General features: G+C 38.0%; 1 long non-coding RNA gene across 1 annotated transcript in view; it reads right to left on the reverse strand.

The window, feature by feature from the left end:
- The window catches only part of LOC133230381 (uncharacterized), a 167672-nt gene that overhangs the window by 50456 nt on the left and 98689 nt on the right, over positions 1 to 18527 (reverse strand). The gene's annotated exons all lie outside the window — the stretch shown is intronic.

Genomic DNA, 18527 nt, shown 5'->3' on the forward strand with positions numbered 1-18527 from the left:
ACACACATAGCTCTCTTTAAGCCTATGGTAGATAATTATTTCTCCTAGACTTACAGAGTAAGAGAAATAAAACCAAAATGAAGCAGCAGAGGGGGCACTCCCAGTTAAAAGACCAAGAAAATTCTGTTGAAGGAACAAACAATGAAACAGACCTCTTCAGTATAACAGACACCAAGTTCAAAAAGTAGGCAATGAAAATACTGAAAGCATTAAGAAGGGCTATCAACAGAAATGCAGATTAGTGTAAAAAGGAACTATAAACTATGAGGAGCCAAGAAAAATTAGAAAACTCATTTGCCGGGATGAAAGCTGAGCTAAAGGCTCAGAATGAATAAGCAGAAGAAAGGATAAGTGATCTGGAAGACAGAATAATGGAAATTACTCAATCAAAACAGTAGACAGAAAACCAAATGAAGAAAAAAGGAAAGCAATATAAGAGACCTATGGGATAATATAAAGCATGCCAATCTATGCTTAATAGAGATTCCAGAAGAAGAAGAAAAGAGAATTGAAAATGTATTTGAAGAAATTCTGGCTGAAAACTTCCCAAACCTATATAAGGAAACAGATATCCAGATGCAAGAAACATAGACTGTCCCAAACAAGTGAACCCAAACAGACCTACACCAAGACTTATTATAATAAAAATGGCAAAAGTTAAAGCGAGAATTCTAGAAGCAGCTTGAGAAAAACAAAGTGTTAATTACAAGGAAATTCCCATAAGGTTATCATATGATTTCTCTACAGAAATGCTGCAGGCCAGATGAAGTGGCAAAGTATATTCAAAGTCTTGAAAAGGTAAAGTCTGAAACCTAGAATACTCCACCCAGCAAGATTATCATTTAGAACAGGAGAGGAAATAAAGAATTTCCCAGATAAGCAAAACTAAAAGAATACAGCAATACTAAAACTACCCTAAGGGAAATATTGAAAGGTTTTCTCTAAATAGAAAAGCAGCAGGAACATAAAGGAATGGGAAAATCACAATTGGAAACTAAATCACTTAAATTAGCCAGTATAAAGATCAAAAAGGGAAAAAAAAATATTTGTGAAAGTGATGATAAAGACAAGAACAGCTAAAGGATAAGCACGAAGACGTGAAAAAGGAAATCAACATCATAAAATGTGGGGAAGGACAGTAAGAAAATGTAAGAAAATTCTTTTTTTAGGACACGTTTGAGCCTATATGACTATCAGTCTAAATAAAACAAGCACTTATATTTAATATGAAGGAGTTAACATACTTGAAAAGCACAAACTAAAACATATGATAGATCTACAAAAACAAACAAAAATCCAACTCAAGCATAAAAGGAAATCATCAAACCACACACAAAAAAAAGTAAAAAGAAAAACCACAGAATCAACTAGAAAACATTTAAAATGGCAATAAATAGGACTACCCTGTAGCTCAAACAGTAAAGAATCTCCCTTCGATGCAGGAGACCAGGGTTCAATCCCTGGGTTGGGAAGTTCCTCTGGAGAAGGAAATGGCAACCCACTCCAGTATTCTTGCCTGGAGAATTCCAAGGATAAAGAAGTCCATGGGGTCATAAAGAGTCAGACACGACTGAGTAACTAACACACATAACACACAGGTAACTAAGAGTAATATTGGGCTTTTCCAGGCGGTGCTAGTGGTAAAGAACCCTCCTGCCAATGGAGGAGACATGAGAGACGTGGGTTTGATCCCTGGGTTGGGAAGATCCCCTGGAGGAGGGCATGGCAACCTACTCCAGTATTCTTGCCTGGAGAATCCCACGGACAGAGGACCCTGTGGGCTACAGTCCATTGGGTCGCAAATAGTTGGACATGACTGAGTATGTATACACACATGAACCTCAATCTGAAAAACAGAAATTTTCAGGCCTGAATTTATCTAAGAGGTTAGAGAAAAGGAAAAAGCTTGGTATGATGACTCAAATATGTCTGGTTTGGGCCACAGAGTATGTGATCATGATTAGTGAAAACAGGAGAAACATATGTATCAGTTACCTTAAATGTCAATGGACTGAATGCTCCAATCAAAACACAGAGTGGCAGACTGGATAAAAAACCAAAAGCCTACATACAGCATGCGGCCTCCAAGAGACCCACCTTGGAGGGACAAAGGACACAACACAGATTGAAAGGAAGGAGATAGAAAAAGATATTTCATGCAAACAGAAATGACACAAAAGTAGGAGCTGCAATACTTGTATGAGTCAAAACAGACTTTGAAACAAAGGCCTTAAGGAGGCCCACCAAAACTGAGTCAAGAAGAAATAGATAATTTGAACAAACCAATCACTAGAAGTGAAATAAAATCTGTAATCTAAAAAACAAAAATACTTCCTATAAACAAAATTCCAGGACCAAATGGCTTCACAGGCAAATTCTACCAATAATACAAAAAATTATACCAAGCCTTCTCAGTTTCTCCCAACATACTGAAGAGGACACTCCCAAAGTCATTCTACAAAGCCACCATCACCCTGATACCAAAACCAGACAAAAATACCACCAAAACAGAAAATTACAGGCCAATAGCTTTGATGAATATAAATACAAACATTCTCAAGATACTAGCAAACCAAACCAACAGCACATATAAGAGACTGTACACCACAACCAAGTTGGGATTTATCCCAAGTTCACAAAGGTGGTTCAACATATGCAAATCAATCAATGTAATATAGTACATTAACAAAAGAGAAGTCAAAAATCACAATAAAACTGTCAATATATGTAGATGACATGATACTATATATAAAAAACCACAAGGACTCCATACATAAACTACTAGATCTAATAAGTGAATTTAGTTAAGTAGCAGGATACAAGATTAACATTCAGAAGTCAGTTGTATTTCTTTATAGTAAAACGAAACATCATAAAGGAACATTAAAAAAAAAAAAAAAACTTTTAAAATCACACTCCCCCACCAAAAATACTAAGGAATACACCTGACTAAGGAAGTGAAAGACTTATTCACTGAGAGCTATAAAACACTAATAAAGGAAATTAGAGGATTCAAACAAATGGATAGTTCATGCTCTTGGATTGGAAGAATTAATATTGTAAAAAGAGCAATACCACTCAGAATGATCTACAGATTTAATGTGACCCCTATCAAATTACCCATGACATTTTTCACAGAACTAAAATAATCCAAAAATTTATATGGAACCATGAAAGACTGCTTTGGGCACCTCATACCAAGAGCTGACTCATTTGAAAAGACCCTGATGCTGGGAAAGATTGAGGGCAGGAGGAGAAAGGGACGACAGAGGATGAGATGGTTGGATGGCATCACCAACTCAATGGACATGGGTTTGGGTAGACTCCGGGAGTTGGTGATGGACAGGGAGACCTGGTGTGCTACAGTTCTTGGAGTTGCAGAAAGTTGGACACGACTGAGCGACTGAACTGAACTGATAAAAGACCAAGAACTGCCAAAGCAAGCATGGTTTGGGGGACGGGGAGTGAAGCAGGAGGCGTAACTCTCCCAGACTCCAGACAGCACTACAAAAGCTACAGTAATTAAAACAGTGTGGTATTGGCACAAAAACAGATATATGGATCAATGAAACAGAATAGAGAGTCCAGAAATAAACCCATACACCTGTGGTCAATTAATCTTTGACAAAGGAGGTAAGAAATAAAATGGGGAAAAAGTCTCTTCAGCAAATGCTGATGGGAAAGTTGTACAGCTGCATGTAAATCAATGCACAAAAATAAACTCAAAATGGCTTAAAGATTTAAGTATAAGGCATGACCCATAAAAATCCTAGAAGAGACCATATGCAAAACATTCTCTGACAGAAATCAAGGTAATGTTTTCTTTGGTCAGTGTTCCAAGGCAACAGCAATAAAAACAAACAAAAATAAACAAATGGGACCTAATCAAAGTTACAAGCTTTGGCACAGCAAAAGAAATCATAAAAAAGACAACCTACAGGATGGAAGAAAATATTTGCAAATGATGCAACAGACAAAGACTTAATTTCCAAAATATACAAAGTTTATACAACTCAACAAGAAACCAAACAACCCAATCAGAAAATGAGCAGAAGACCTTAATAGACATTTCTTCAAAGAAGACACATGAATGGCCAGTAGGCAAATGAAAAGATGCTCAACATCACTAATTATTAGAGAATGCAAATCAAAACTACAAAAAGGTACTGCCGCACACTGTCAGAATAGTCATCGTTAAAAAATCGACAAATAACAAATACTGGAGAGCATGTGGCAAAAAGGGAACCCTCCTACACTGCTGGTGGGGATGTAAGTTGTGCAGCTACTATGGAGAACAGTATGGAGGGTCCTCAGATAACTAAATATAGAATTGCCATGTGATTCAGCAATCCAACTCCTGGGTATATATATGGACAAAACTATCATTCCAAAGACACATGCATCCCTATGTTCATAACAGCATTATTCACAACAGCCAAGACATGCAAGCAACTTAAATATCAATTGACAGATGAATGGAAAAAGATGAGGTACACGTATAATGGAATACTACTCGGCCATTAAAAATTACAAAATGCCATTTGTAGTAATATGGATGCAACTAGAGATTATCACATTAAGTGAAATAAGACATAAAGAGACAGATGAATACTGTATGATATCACTTCTTTGTTGAACTTAAAATATGGCACAAATGAACCTATCTACAAAACAGAAACACATTCACAGACATAGAGAACAGAGCTGTGGTTGCCAAGGGGTACAGGGGAAGAATAAGGATAGGCTGGGAGCTTAGGGTTAGTATATGCAAACAATGACATTTAGAATGGAGAAACAACAAGTTCCTACTGTATACTACAGGGAACTATGTCCAATCCCCTGGGATAAACCACAAGGAGAAGAATATAGAAAAAGAAGGTATGTATGTGCATAAGGTATATATGAGTCCTTTTGCTGTACAGCAGAGACTGACACAACATTGTAAATCAACTATATTTCAATAAAAAAATTTACCTGGCACCATCATAAACAAAATCAAAAGATCAGTGACAATGTGAGAAAGGTATTAACCACATATATTACAGACAACAGAACAAACCAGTCAATCCTAAACGATATCAGTCCTAAATATTCATTGGAAGGACTGATGCTGAACTGAAACTCCAAAACTTTGCCCACCTGATGTGAAGAACTGACTCATTGGGAAAAACCCTGATGCTGGAAAAGATGAGATGGCTGGATGGCATCACTGACTCAATGGACATGAGTTTGAGCAAGCTCCAGGAGCTGGTGATGGACAGGGAAGCCTGATGTGCTGCAGTCCATGGGGTCACAAAGCATTGGACATGACTGAGTGAGTGAACTGATGGCAGACAAGGGGTTAATTTCCTCACATAATACAAAAAACAAGAACAACCTAAAAGCCAATAACATAAAACAATCCAAAGATATGTACAGAAAAAATAAATTACTAATGGAATTTACATATTGCTGAAGCCTGGCTTGGAGAATTTTGAGCATTACTTTACTAGCATGTGAGATCAGTGCAATTGTGCGGTAGTTTGAGCATTCTTTAGCGTTGCCTTCCTTTGGGACTGGAATGAAAACTGACGTTTTCCAGTTCTGTGGCCACTGCTGAGTTTTCCAAATTTCCTGGCATACTGAGTATAGCCCTTTCACAGCATCATCTTTTAGGATTTGAAATAGGTCAACTGGGATTACATCACCTCCACTAGCTTTGTTCATAGTGATGCTTCCTAAGGCCCATTTGACTTCACATTCCAGGATGTCTGGCTCTAGGTCAGTGATCACACCATTGTGATTATCTTGGTCGTGAAGATCTTTTTTGTATAGTTCTTCTGTGTATTCTTGCCACCTCTTCTTAGTATCTTCTGCTTCTGTTAGGTCCATACCATTTCTGTCCTTTATCGAACCCATCATTGCATGAAATGTTCCCTTGGTATCTCTAATTTTCTTGAAGAGATCTCTACTCTTTCACTATTCTATTATTTTCCTCTATTTCTTTGCATTGATCCCTAAGGAAGGCTTTCTTGTCTCTCCTTGCTATTCTTTGGAACTCTGCATTCAAATGGGTATATCTTTCCTTTTCTCCTTTGCTTTTCGCTTCCCTTCTTTTCTCAGCTATTTGTAAGGCTTCCTCAGCCAGCCATTTTGCTTTTTTGCATTTCTTTTTCTTGGGGATAGTCTTGATCCCTGTCTCCTGTACAATGTCATGAACCTCGGTCCATAGTTCATCAGGCACTCTCTCAGATCTACTCCCTTAAATCTATTTTTCATTTCCACTATATAGCCATAAGGAATTTGATTTAGGTCATACCTGAATGGTCTAGTGGTTTTCCTCACTTTCTACAATTTAAGTCTGAATTTGCCAATAAGGAGTTCACGATCTGAGCCACAGTCATCTCCCAGGCTTGTTTTAGCTGACTGTATAGAGCTTCTCCATATTTGGCTGCAAAGAATATAATCAATCTGATTTTGGTGTTGACCATCTGGTAATGTCCATGTGTAGAGTCTTCTCTTGTGTTGTTGGAAGAGGGTGCTTGCTATGACCAGTGGCGTTCTCATGGCAAAACTGTTAGCCTTTTCCCTGCTTCGTTCTGTACTCCAAGGCAAAATTTGCCTGTTACTCCAGGTATCTCTTGACTTCCTACTTTTGCATTCCAGTCCCCTATAAGAAAAAGGACATCTTTTTTGGTTGTTAGTTCTAAAAGGTCTTGCAGGTCTTCACAGAACTGTTCAGCTTCATCAGCGTTACTGCTCAGGGCATAGACTTGGATTATTGTGATACTGAATGGTTTGCCTTGGAAACAAACAGAGATCATTCTGTTGTTTTTGAGATTGCATCCAAGTACCGCATTTCGGACTCTTTTGTTGACTATGATGGCTACTCCATTTCTTCTAAGGGATTCCTGCCCACAGTAGTAGATATAATGGTCATCTCAGTTAAATTCACCCATTCTGGCCCATCTTAGTTCGCTGACAACTAGAATGTTGATGTTCACTCTTGCCATCTCCTGTGTGACCACTTCCAATTTGCCTTGATTCATGGACCTAATATTCCAGGTTCCTATGCAATATGGCTCTTTATAGCATCGGACCTTGCTTCTATCACCAGTTATATCCACAACTGGGTTTTGTTTTTGCTTTGGCTCCATCCTTTTGTTCTTTCTGGAGTTATTTCTCTACTGACCACCAGTAGCATATTGAGTACCTACTGACCTGTGGAGTTCATCTTTCAGTGTCCTATCTTTTTGCCTTTTCATACTATTCATGGGGTTCTCAAGGCAAGAATACTGAAGTGGTTTGCCATTCTCTTCTCCAGAGGACCACATTCTGTCAGACCTCTCCACCATGACCCGTCCTTCTTGGGTGGCCCCACACGGCATGGCTTAGTTTCATTGAGTTAGACAAGCTATGTTCTGTGTGATCTTCTGATTTTAGAAAAGGCAGAGGAGCCAGAGATCAAATTGCCAACATCCATTGGATCATCAAGAAAGCAAGAGAGTTCCAGAAAAAACATCTATTTCGGCTTTATTGACTATGCCAAAGCCTTTGACTGTGTGGGTCACAATAAACTGTGGAAAATTCTGAAAGAGATAGGAATATCAGACTACCCAACCTGCCTCTTGAGAAACCTATATGCAGGTCAGGAAGCAACAGTTAGAACTGGACATGGAACAACAGACTGGTTCCAAATACGAAAAGGAGTACGTCAAGGCTGTATGTTGTCACCCTGCTTATTTAACTTATATGCAGAGTACATCATGAGAAACGCTGGGCTGGAAGAAGCACAAGCTGGAATCAAGATTGCCAGGAGAAGTATCAATAACCTCAGATATGCAGATGACACCACCCTTATGGCAGGAAGTGAAGAAGAACTAAAGAGCCTCTTGATGAAAGTGAAAGAGGAGAGTGAAAAAGTTGGCTTAAAGTTCAACATTCAGAAAACAAAGATCATGGCATCTGGTCCCATCACTTCATGGCAATAGATAGGGAAACAGTGGAAAGAGTGGCTGACTTTATTTTCGGGGCTCCAAAATCAATGCAGATGGTGATTGCAGCCATGAAATTAAAAGACGCTTACTCCTTGGAGGGAAAGTTACGACCAACCTAGACAGCATATTAAAAAGCAGAGACATTACTTTGCCAACAAAGGTCCATCTAGTCAAGGCTATGGTTTTTCCAGTAGTCATGTACCGATGTGAGAGTTGGACTATAAAGAAAGCTGAGCACCGAAGAATGGATGCTTTTTAACTGTGGTGTTGAAGAAGACTCTTGAGAGTCCCTTGGATTTAGGACCAGTCCATCCTAAAGGAGATCAGTCCTAGGTGTTTATTGGAAGGACTGATGTTGAAGTTGAAACTCCAATATTTTGGCCACCTGATGTGAAGAGCTGACTCATTTGACCCTGATGTTGGGAAAGATTGAGGGCAGGAGGAGAAGGGGACTACAGAGGATGAAATGGTTAGATGGCATCACCGACTCAATGGTCATGAGTTTGGGTAAACTCCGGGTGTTGGTAATGGACAGGAAGTCCTGGCACGCTGCAGTTCATGGGGTGGCAAAGAGTGTGACATGACTGAGAGACTGAACTGAACTGAATTTATTCATCAGTAGTATGCTATAGGAAATATACATAACCTCTCTTAAAAGAAAATAAAAATTTGACATACTATGTTCAAATTTGCTAATACACCTTATATATGGTGTATTATGTGAAGATTGTGGGACAGACGCACTCAGAGCAAAAAGTATTAAATTAAAAAGAGCACTTTATAATAAAGAAAGGTAAATAAACTCTAAAATAGCTCCCAATGATCCCTACTTCCTGGTATTGATGCTCTTTTGTAATCCTCCCCATTTAAATGTGGGCAGGACCTAATGACTCTCTTTAAACCAAAAGAATATCGCAAAAGTGATGAGATATTATTTCTCAGATTTGATTACAAATAACTGTAAATTCCATCTTGTTCACTCTTTTCATTTTTCCCTCAGTCACTCTGAGAAACTCACTATAAGCTGCTCTTTGGAGAGGCCCACAAAGCAAGGAGCTGGAATTTCTAGCCCAAAGGACCTGAGGCCTGCCAACATCATGTGAGTGAGCCTGGAAGTAGATCTTTCCAGAACTGAGCCTTAAGATAAGCGCAGCACAAGCCAACAATTTCATTGCAACCTTATGACAGATTCTGAGCCTGAGGACTTAGCTTCGCCACTCTGTTACATGGCAATAGATGACTAACATGCATTTCCATAACTGGAAGTGGGGTGCTGTTTTATCTTTAGAAGTTGGCATGAGTAGAAGTTTGAAGGATTTTAAGAAGCATGTTAGAGAAGACATAATTTGCCTTGAGTAGACTATTAGTAGAAATATGGACTTTAAGGATACTGCCATTAAGGACACAAAAAGAAGTGAAGAACATGTTAGTGATTATGTAGAAAAAGACGGATCATTGTTATGCAGTGGTGGAAAGCTTAGCAACACTATTGCCTTCATTAACATGGAAAGCAAGATATATGTTGAATGAACTGGGTGATCTACCTAAGATTTTCAAACAATCTGCTGAGATTACTAATTTCTTCTTGCTTATTTATAACAAAATGAGAGAACAGAGAGATATGTGAAAAGTACAATCGTTAAACAAAGACAAATCAGAACTGGATGTGAGAGCTGGACTTTAAAGAACTGAGAGCCGAAGAATTCATGCTTTTAAACGGTGGTGTTGGAGAAGACTCTTGAGAGTAGCTTGGACTGCAAGGAGATCCAACCAGTCCATTCTAAAGGAGATCAGTCCTGGGTGTTCATTGGAAGGACTGATGTTGAAGCTGAAACTCCAAAACTTTGGCCACCTGATGCAGAGAACTGACTCATTGGAAAAGACACTGATGCTGGGAAAGACTAAAGGTGGGAGGAGAAGCGGGTAAGATGATAGAGTAGGAAGCACCAGGAATTCATCTCCATACCTAGACAACATTTGTCCTGGAAGAATCTGCTTGGTATAACTGTTTTGGAACTCTGGAGTCTATTCAAAGGCTTACAACTTCCACAGGAAGACTCGCCAGTAAATTAATTTAGGCCAACTTCAGTTCTTAGCTCACAAGCAAACCTAGTGGCAGACAGCCATGAACATATTCCAGGAGCAGCTTGCAGAAGCTTCCAAGAGTCAATGTACACAATAAGAACCCCGTCCTCCAACTATCAGGGATCTACGCTCTGATCACTGATTTCTGTTTTTACATGCAAGGGTATAGACAAAGAAATGTGTAGTCATGGTTGCAACCTTCACAACCACTGCTGCAAGCCCATCCTCTCCAGCTGAAGTGGCTTCTAGGAGATTTAAAGGGTGGGCCCATTTCCCCACTTTCATTTTTCTTTCCCTGCTTATGAAGCCAAACTAGACTATTCATAAGGCTCAGCTACCTCCAAGTTGTATAAACTCAAAGAGGATCATACACTAATCAAATAGTTAAAATCAAAAGACAAAATCTTGAAAGCAGCAAGAGTGAAGTAACTCATGACACATAAAGGATCCTCAGTAAGATTATAAGCAGATTTAGCATCAGAAATTTTGGAGGCCAGAGGACTGATATATTCAAAGGTCTGAAAGAAGAAAACTGTTGATCAAGAAACCTATGTCCAGTAACTCTGTCCTTCAAAACTGAGAGAAAAATAAGACATTCCCAAATAAACAAACAGCAGTTTGCTACCACTATATCTGCCCGAAGAAATATTAAAAGGATTTTTTCAGTATGGAATGAACTGACACTAGACAGAAATATGAAATGTTATAAAGAATAATAAATGTCTCTACAATACTAAAAACACAAGCAATTATAAAATCTAGCATTATTTTAACTATGGTTTGAAATTCCACTTATTTTCGATGTAATTTAAGAGACTAACACTTTTTATATTAACTTAAAATTTTTTTATTCTATTAATTTAAACTAAAACAAAAGACAAAAATAATTAACCTATTTTAAGAAAACAATTACTAGTCTAAAAGTTAGCATTATTATAATTTTGGTTTATAAATCCACCTTTTCTTTCTTTCCTGGATTAATAAACTAAGGCATAAAATCATTAGTCAATGTTTCCAACAGAATGTATTAAGATATAACATTGTAACATCAGTAAGTAAAAGAGGATGGGAATAAAGTTGTACAGAAGCAGTTTTTATATGTTATTGAAATTCAGTTCAGTTCAGTTCCTGAATTGCGTCCAGCTCTGAAACTCCATGGACTTGCAGCACGCCAGGCTTCCCTGTCCATCACCAACTCCCGGAGCTTACTCAAATTCATGTCCATTGAGTTGGTGATGCCATCCAACCATCTCATCCTCTGTCGTCCCCTTCTCCCCTCACCTTCAATCTTTCCCAGCATCACGGTCTTTTCCAATGAGTTAGTTCTCTGCATCAGGTGACCAAAATATGGGAGTTTCAGCTTCAGCATGAGTCCTTCCAATGAATATTCAGGACTGATTTCCTTTAGGATGGACTGGTTTGGATCTCCTTGCAGTTCAAGGGACTCTCAAGAGTCTTTTCCAACATAACAATTCAAAAGCATCAATTCTTTGGTGCTCAGTTATTTATAGTCCAACTCTCACATCCATACATGACTACTGGAAAAACCATAGCCTTGACTAGATGGACCTTTGTTGGCAAGTAATGTCTCTGCTTTTTAATATGCTGTCTAGGTTGGTCATAACTTTCCTTCCAAGAAGTAAGTGTCTTTTAATTTCATGGCTGCAGTCATCATCTGCAGTGATTTTGGAGCCCCCAAAAGTAAAGTCTCTCACTGTTTCCATTGTTTCCCCACCTATTTGCCATGCAGTGATGTGAGCAGATACCATGATCTTAGTTTTCTGAATGCTGAGTTTTAAGCCAACTTTTTGTCTCTCCTCTTTCACTTTCATAGAAAGACTCTTTAGTTCTTCACTTTCTTCCATAATGGTGGTGTCATCTGCATATCTGAGGTTATTGATATTAACCTCATTAACCATATTGGAGTAAGTGACTCCAGCTTGTGCTTCAGACAACGTGGCATTTCAAACATGATGTACTCTGCATATAAATTAAATAAGCAGGGTGACAATATACAGCCTTGACGTACTCCTTTTCCTATTTGGAACCAGTCTGTTGTTCCATGTCCAGTTCTAACTGTTGCTTCCTGACCTGCATATAGATTTCTCAAGAGGCAGGTCAGGTGGTCTGGTATTCCCATCTCTTTCAGAATTTTCCATAGTTTATTTTGATCCACACAGTCAAAATCAAAACGCCTTTGATTGATGTAGCCAATAAAGCAGAAATAGATGTTCTTCTAGAACTCCCGTGTTTTCTCGATGATCCAATGGATGTTGGCAATGTGATCTCTGGTTCCTCTGCCTTTTCTAAGTCCAGCTTGAACATCTGGAAGTTTACGGTTCATGTGCTGTTGAAGCCTGGCTTGGAGAATTTTGAGCATTACTTTACCAGCTTGTGAGATGAGTGCAGTTGTGCAGTAGCTTGAACATTCTTTGGCATTGCCTTTCTTTGGGATTGGATGAACACTGACCTTTTCCAGTCTTGTGGTCACTGCTGAGTTTTCCAAATTTGCTGGCATACTGAGTGCAGCCCTTTCACAGTGTCATCTTTTAGGATTTGAAATAGCTCAACTGGAATTCCATCACCTCCACTAGCTTTGTTCATAGTGATGCTTCCTAAGGTCCATTTGACTTCACATTCCAGGATGTCTGGCTCTAGGTGAGTGATTACACCATCATGGTTATCTGGGTCATGAAGACCTTTTTTTGTATAGTTCTTCTGTGTATTCCTGCCACCTTTTCTTAATATCTTCTGCTTTTGTTAGGTACATACCATTTCTGTCCTTTATTGAGCCCATTTTGGCATGAAATGTTCCCTTAGTATCTCTGATTTTCTTGAAGAGATCTCTAGTCTTTCCCATTCTATTGTTTTCCTCTATTTCTTTGCATTGATTGCTGAGGAAGGCTTTTTTATCTCTCCTTGCTATTCTTTGGAACTCTGCATTCAAATGGGTATATCTCTCCTTTTCTCCTTTGCCTTTTGCTTCTCTTCTTTTCTCAGCTATTTTAAGGCCTCTTCAGACAACTATTTTGCCTTTTTGCATTGCTTTTTCTTGGAGATGGTCTTGATCACTGCCTGCTGTACAATGTCATGAACCATCATCAATAGTTCTTCAGGAACTCTATCAGATCTAATACCTTGAATCTATTTGTCACTTCCACTGTATAATCATAAGGGATTTGATTTAGGTCATACCTGAATGGTCTAGTGGTTTTCCCTACTTTCTTCAGTTTAAGTCTGAATTTGATAATAAGGAGTTCATGATCTGAGCCACAGTCAGCTCCTGGTCTTGTTCTTGCTGACTGTATAGAGCTTCTCTAATTTTGGCTGCAAAGAATATAATCAATCTGATTTCAGTTTGAACATCTGGTGATATCCATGTGTACAGTCTTCTCTTGTGTTGTTGGGAGAGGGTGTTTGCTGTGACCAGTGAGTTCTCTTGGCAAAACTCTGTTAGCCTTCGACCTACTTTGTTTTGTACTCCAAGGCCAAACTTGCCTGTTACTCGAGGTATCTCTTGACTTCTTACTTGTGCCTTCCTACTCTTGACTTTCCTTCTAAGTTAGGCTGGTGTAAATTCAAATTAGAGTGTTATAATTTAAGAATGTTAAATTTAACTCTCATGGTAACCGTAAAGAAAACAGCTGTAAAACATACACAAAAAGAAATGAGAAGGAAATTTTACTTTAAATAATACAGAGAAGACGACAGAGAAACGAGGGATGACATAGCTATAAGGCATATGATAACCAACAAAATGACAGGAGGTGGATATCAAATACAGTATCTTCTCCAAACACAACAGGAAGATTTAGAAATCAGTGGTAAACTGGAATATTCACAAATTTGCGGAAATTAAACAACACACTCTTAACCAATGGGTCAGAAATTACAAAGAAAATCAGAAAATACTTAAAGATGAATGAAAACCCAAACATATCATACCAAAATTTATGTCACAAAGTGAAAGCAGTGCTATAGGGACACTGGTAGCTACAAATGTGTCTATTAAAAAATATCTCAGATCAATGACTTTACAGTTTAAACAAAAACAAACTAAAACCCAAAGCTACCAGAAGGAGGGACATAATAAAGACTAGTACAGAAATAAACAAATTAGAATAGAAAAATAGAGAAAAATGAATGAAAAGCTGGTCCTTTGAAGAGGTTACAAAACAGACAAACCTTTAGCTAAAGAGAAAAAAAGAGAAGACTGAAATCAGACATATAAGTGGGGACATTACTACCAATCCTACAGAAATAAAAACAGTTATATGAGAATACTATGAACTACTGGATGTCAACACATGGGATATCCTAGATAAAAAGGACAAATTCCTAAAAACACAAACCTATCAAGAATAAGTCATGAATAAATAGAATATCTGAATAGATCTATAACTAGTAAGCAGAGTCAATCAGTAATGAAAACTTCCAGATTAAGAAAAGCCCTGCATCTGATTATACCACCAGTGAATTCATCCAAACATTATTAAAAGATTTAATACAATTCTTCTCAAACTTTTACAAAAATTAAAGAGGAAGGAACATGTTCTAACACATTCTATGAGGGCAACATTGCCCTAATACCAAAGCCAAAAAAGGCACTACAAAAAAGCTAAAAATTAAAACTCTGTATGAACACTGATGCAAGTATCTTCAACAAAATACTAGCAAATCTAACTGAGTGTATTAAAAGGCTTATACCCCAAGATGAAGTAGAAATTATCCCTGGAATCTAACTTAATATGAAAATTAATTAATATTCCATACTAAAAGAATAAAGGGAAAAACCCACATGATGATCTCAATTGATACAGAAAAAATATCTGACAAAATTCAACATCCTGTATTGTTAAGAAACATTTATCAAACCTGGAATAGAAAGAAATTATCACAATAAATATCATACATGAAAAACCCACAGTAACATCATATTCAATTATAAACGATTGAAAGATTTTCCTATAAAATCAGGAACAAAGCAAAAAGTGCCATATTTGGGCACTTCTATTAAACACAGTGCTGAAAGTTCCAGCTAGAGCAATTAAAAAAGAAAAAGAAATCCAGATTAAAAGGGCAGAAGTCAAAGTATCTCTGTTCCCACAAGATGTAATCACATACGTAAAAGCCAAAAATATTCTACCAAAAAATTGTCAGAATAAACAAATTCAGCAAAATAGCAGGATACAGAATCAAATTAAAAAATCAGTTGTGTTTCCACAGTCTAACAATGTAGAATTTGTAAAGGAAATTAACAATTCCATTTACAACAGCATCAAAAAGAATAAAACACCATGGAATTAACTAAGAAGGTTAAATGTGTACACTGAAAACTATAAAACACTGCTGAAAATAAAGAATTTATTTTTATTTTGCTGTGCAAAGCTTTTTTAGTTTCATATATTAATAGTGTTTGATATAGCAATTCTAAATAGCTGAAATAATCTTAAGAAGAACAAAGCTGAAGGCATTACATTCTTGATTACAAAATTACAACAATCAAAACAGTATGGTACTGGTATAAAGACAGACACATAGACCAGTGAGAGAGAACTGAGAGTCCAGAAACAAATGGAGGTATACATGGTCAACTAATATTTGACAAGGGAACCAAGAATATTCAGTAGGGAAAGGATAATCTCTTCAAAAATTTATTGGGAAAACTGAATATTCACACATACAAGAAACTTGACCCATATCTTATACAGCTCACAAAAACTACCACACAGTGGATGTAATAAGGCCTGAAACCACAACACTCCCAGAAGAAAACTGCTTGGAACAAGTTCCTTAGCACTGATCTTGGAAATCATTTTTGGGGCATAACATCAAAAGAATAGTAAACAAAAGCAAAAATAAACAAGTGACACTATTAATATATCAAACTAAAAATGGTTTGGACAGCAAAAGAAACAAAATGAAAATGAAACCTATAGAACAGGAGGAAATATTTACAAACAATATATATCTGATAAGAAGATAATACACAAAGTATATAAAGAAATGCTACAACTCAACAGGAAAGAAACAATCTGATTTTAAAAATGGGTGAAGGACCTGAATAGACATTTTTCAAAAGAAGATATACAGAAGGACAATAGGTACATCAAAAGATGCTCAGCGTCACTCATCATGAGGGAGATACAAATCAAAACCACAATGAGTTATCACCTCATACCTTTAGAATGGCCACTATAAAAAAGACAAGAAATAACAAGTATTGGCAAGGATATGGAAAAAAGGCAATTCTTGTACACTGTTCTTGGAAATGTAAATTGGTTTAGAAACTATGGGAATACAGAATACAGTCAGTCAGTTCAGTCGCTCAGTCGTGTCCGACTCTTTGCAACCCCATGAATCGCAGCACGCCAGGCCTCCCTGTCCATCACTAACTCCCAGAGTTAAAACCCAGACTCACGTCCATCGAGTCAGTGATGCCATCCAGTCATCTCATCCTCTGTCATCCCCTTTTCCTTCTGCCCCCAATCCCTCCCAGCATCAGAGTCTTTTCCAATGAGTCAACTCTTCGCATGAGGTGGCCAAAGTACTGGAGTTTCAGCTTCAGCATCAGTCCTTCCAAAGAAATCCCAGGGCTGATCTCCTTCAGAATGGACTGCTTGGATCTCCTTGTAGTCCAAGGGACTCTCAAGAGTTTTCCAACATCACAGTTGAAAGGCATCAATTCTTCAGTGCTCAGCCTTCTTCACACTCCAACTCTCACATCCATACATGACCACTGTAAAAACCATAGCCTTGACTAGACGGACCTTTGCTGGCAAAGTAATGTTTCTGCTTTTCAATATGCTATCTAGGTTGGTCATGACTTTTCTTCCAAGGAGTAAGCGTCTTTTAATTTCATGGCTGCAGTCACCATTTGCAGTGATTTTGGAGCCCCAAAAATAAAGTCTGACACTGTTTCCACTGTTTCCCCATCTATTTCCCATGAAGTGATGGGACCAGATGCCATGATCTTCATTTTCTAAATGTTGAGCTTTAAGCCAACTTTTTCACTCTCCACTGTCACTTTCATCAAGAGGCTTTTGAGTTCCTCTTCACTTTCTGCCATAAGGGTGGTGTCATCTGCATATCTGAGGTTACTGATATTTCTCCCAGCAACCTTGATTCCAGCTTGTGCTTCTTCCAGCCCAGTGTTTCTCATGATGTACTCTGCATATAAGTCAAATAAGCAGGGTGACAATATACAGCCTTGATGTACTCCTTTTCCTATTTGGAACCAGGAAAAAATGCAAAATGGCTATCTGAGGAGGCCTTACAAATAGCTGTGAAAAGAAGAGAAGCAAAAAGCAAAGGAGAAAAGGAAAGATGTAAGCATCTGAATGCAGAGTTCCAAAGAGCAAGGAGAGATAAGAAAGCCTTTCTCAGCAATCAATGCAAAGAAATAGAGGAAAACAACAGAATGGGAAAGACTAGAGATCTCTTCAAGAAAATTAGAGATACCAAGGGAACATTTCATGCAAAGATGGGCTCAATAAAGGACAGAAATGATATGGACCTAACAGAAGCAGAAGATATTAAGAAGAGGTGGCAAGAATACACAGAAGAACTGTACAAAAAAGATCTGCACAACCCAGATAATCACGATGGTGTGATCATTTACCTAGAGTCAGACATCCTGGAATGTGAAGTCAAGTGGGCCTTAGAAAGCATCACTACATCTGTGTCTCTTTTGCTGTCTCACATACAGGGTTGTCCCAGAGGGATGGTATAGGGAGGGCGGTGGGAGAGGGGTTCAGGATGGGGAACATGTGTACACCCGTGGCAGATGTATGTTGATGTATGGCAAATCCAACACAATATTGTAAAGTAAAAAAAATAATAATAATTTAAAAAATGCAAAAAAAAAAAGCATCACTACGAACAAAGCTAGTGGAGGTGATGGAATTCCAGTTGAACTATTTCAAATCCTGAAAGGCAATGCTGTGAAAGTGCTGCACTCAATATGCCAGCAAATTTGGAAAACACAGCAGTGGCCACAGGACTGGAAAAGGTCAGTTTTCATTCCAATCCCAAAGAAAGGCAATGCCAAAGAATGCTCAAACGATCACACAATTGCACGCATCTCACAAGCTTGTAAAATAATGCTCAAAATTCTCCAAGCCAGGTTTCAGCAATACATGAACCATGAACTTCCTGATGTTCAAGCTGGTTTTAGACAAGGCAGAGGAACCAGAGATCAAATTGCCAACATCCGCTGGACCATCAAAAAAGAAAGAGAGTTCCAGAAAAACATCTATTTCTGTTTTATTCACTATGCCAAAGCCTCTGACTGTGTGGATCACAATAAACTGTGGAAAATTCTGAAAGAGATGGGAATACCAGAGCACCTGACCTGCCTCTTGAGAAACCTATATGCAGGTCAGGAAGCAACAGTTAGAACTGGACATGGAACAACAGACTGGTTCCAAACAGAATACAGGTTGCTCAAAAACTGAAAATAGGACT

This window comes from Bos javanicus, chromosome 18 (genome assembly GCF_032452875.1).
Source record: "Bos javanicus breed banteng chromosome 18, ARS-OSU_banteng_1.0, whole genome shotgun sequence".
NCBI lineage: Eukaryota > Metazoa > Chordata > Mammalia > Artiodactyla > Bovidae > Bos > Bos javanicus.